Consider the following 2,823-nt stretch of genomic DNA (forward strand, 5'->3'; position numbering starts at 1 on the left):
AGACTCCAGACCAGGTCAGTTTAGCCAAGTCATCGCCTGGAGACTCCAGACCAGGTCAGTTTAGCCAAGTCATCGCCTGGAGACTCCAGACCAGGGCACACACTCAGATGCCAGACTTAGGGCAATTTTTAATATATTTCATTCAATCTATGGACACTTAACACCTTCAGATTGGTTTGAAATCATACAGTACTTCACGGCCTGACATTCGGAATGAGATGAAAAGGCTCAGTGTTCACTCAGTACCCATCATATAGACACTAAAGGAAATGTCAGCGTCATAACATCAAAGAGAGACTCATTCCCTCTGTCAATCAGACTATTTAACCTGAGAAAGCTTCCACAGCCCCCCCACTGGGCACACACTGGTTGAATCAACGTTGTTTCCACGTCACTTCAATGAAATGTCATTGAACCAACGTGGAGTAGACGTTAAACGAACGTCTGTGCCCAATGGGCTCCTTCAGTCCATAGTGAACAGTTATCCACATAGGACAGTCGTGTATAAAAGCATTCAGGAGATTAAAGAGAACCTGTCCATCACAATATACTCTACTTTAGTTGAGGTGAACTAATCCTTATGAATACGAAGTTATTTAATGCCACAATAGAGTCCCACTCCCCCTGTCTTCGCTACATGTCTGATTTAAACTTGACGGAGTACATTATGTAGATTTACTATGAAAAAATACACTTGGTTTTCATAAAAGCATTTTGCTGTCTCACTAGAGGGGAAAAATGTATATGAAAAATACATTATTTAAATGAAGTAAGAACTGTTTTCTTTGCTTAATATTGATATTTTTTTCCATCTTAAAGGTCAGGTCACTTTAGTTCTAGTTGAGTACGTTGTCATTTCTCAGAACCATTCCATCCTACATCCTCTCCCCCTTTCTCTCCTTCCTCCATCCTCTCCCCCTTTCTCTCCTTCCTCCATCCTCTCCCTCTTTCTTTCTCTCCTTCCTCCATCCTCTCTCCCTTTCTCTCCTTCCTCAATCCTCTCCCCCTTTCTTTCTCCCCATCCTCCATCCTCTCCCTCTTTCTCTCCTTCCTCCATCTTCTCCCTCTTTCTCTCCTTCCTCCATCCTCTCCCCCTTTCTCTCCTTCCTCCATCCTCTCCCCCTTTCTTTCCATCCTCCATCCTCTCCCCCTTTCTCTTCATCATCCATCCTCTCCCCCTTTCTCTCCTTCCTCCATACTCTCCTTCTTTCTCTCCTTCCTCCATCCTCTCCCCCTTTCTTTCCATCCTCCATCCTCTCCCCCTTTCTCTTCATCATCCATCCTCTCCCCCTTTCTCTCCTTCCTCCATACTCTCCTTCTTTCTCTCCTTCCTCCATCCTCTACCTCTTTCTTTCTCTCCATCCTCCATCCTCTCCCCACCTTTCTCTCCTTCCTCCATCCTCTACCTCTTTCTTTCTCTCCATCCTCCATCCTCTCCCCACCTTTCTCTCCATCCTCCGTCCTCTCCCCCTTTCTTTCTCTCCATCCTCTCCCCCTTTCTTTCTCGCCATCCTCCATCCTCTCCCCTCTTTCTTTCTCTCCTTCCTCCATCCTCTCCATCCTCACCCCCCTTTCTCTCCATCCTCCATCCTCTCAACTCTGTCATTCTGCTCATTGTAAAGCTTTAGATAAAAACAGCAGGCCACTAAGAGAGGGGAGGATGGAACGATGGATGGGAGTGGAGAGGATGAGGAAAGGAAGATTGAGTCCCTGATGGGTAAGATGTGGACTTCCCCTCTGGCATGGCTCTTGACCTTGGTCGCTCCTGAAAGGCTGAACGGTTAGGAATATTTCATGTGGGAAATTGGAATATTTGGGATGTTAAAAGTGCAGAGGTTGGAATGGTTGGTGGATGTCAGCATTAGGAACAAGGGAAAGTGAAGGAAAGGCATGCAATGGTTGGTGGATGTCAGCATTAGGAACAAGGGAAAGTGAAGGAAAGGCATGTCATTACTCACAGACCTACCACATATCATCATACTCACATAGGCATACAGAAATACTATAGTATACTATGGTATACTGTAAATATTATAGTATTCAGTGTAGTGTTTTTGCGGACTAAAGTCTACAAAAACACTACATTGAATACTGTAGTATTTACAGTATTTACAGTTAACTACAGTATAAATACTGTAGTAAAATAAAACTTTAGTATGTACTACAGTAATTTATGTTGTGTTTTTGCAGATTGTCATACACTGTAGTATTTAATGTAGTGATATTTATGCACATTGGCTCATTCATCCCCCTCCTCTCCCCTGTAACTATTTCCCAGGTCTATGCTGCAAATGAGAACGTGTTCTCAGTCAACTTACCTGGTAAAATAATGGATAAATAAAAAAATAAAAATTGACTATAGTGTTTTTGCTTGATTATCTTTGACATAGAAGTTAAGGCTTTCTCCTTCAGAAAACCTACTGGAGAAACACTACAAGAGCCTCTTTTCCATTACCTGTAGTATTTAGTAGGAGAGAAGTTAAAATAGTAATTTAAAAAGTATAAAGAACTGTTTGTAGATGCCAATAGTCAGCAACATTTAATAAGTGTGTGGGGGGGGGGGGTACAGACCCGGATTAATGTAAGGGTTGTGGGTAGGGGATGTATTGTGTCACATCTTAATTGGGGTTATCCTGTGTCTATACAGCAAGTGAGGTATGTTGATGTTGTGTGGGATGTGAGGTTGTGTTTGTATCACTCTGGCTTTGACTGGAGAATGATTGAGAATGAGGTATTTTGGTGGCCTATTGTGCTTCTTGTACTGTCTTCTTGAGTGATGGGTTGTGGAATGCTTTGTTTTGATATGTCTGTCCTATTACTATG

The 2,823-nt window shown here is 42.8% G+C and overlaps 1 non-coding gene across 1 annotated transcript; it reads right to left on the reverse strand.

The window, feature by feature from the left end:
• Nucleotides 1–2,394: 2,394 nt before the first annotated feature.
• On the reverse strand, nucleotides 2,395–2,446 carry LOC112070289 (U7 small nuclear RNA). The gene has a single exon (XR_002893876.1). It is a non-coding gene; the product is annotated as a U7 small nuclear RNA (small nuclear RNA).
• Nucleotides 2,447–2,823: the final 377 nt, after the last annotated feature.

Source organism: Salvelinus sp. IW2-2015, unplaced genomic scaffold, assembly GCF_002910315.2.
Source record: "Salvelinus sp. IW2-2015 unplaced genomic scaffold, ASM291031v2 Un_scaffold1276, whole genome shotgun sequence".
Taxonomy (NCBI): domain Eukaryota; kingdom Metazoa; phylum Chordata; class Actinopteri; order Salmoniformes; family Salmonidae; genus Salvelinus; species Salvelinus sp. IW2-2015.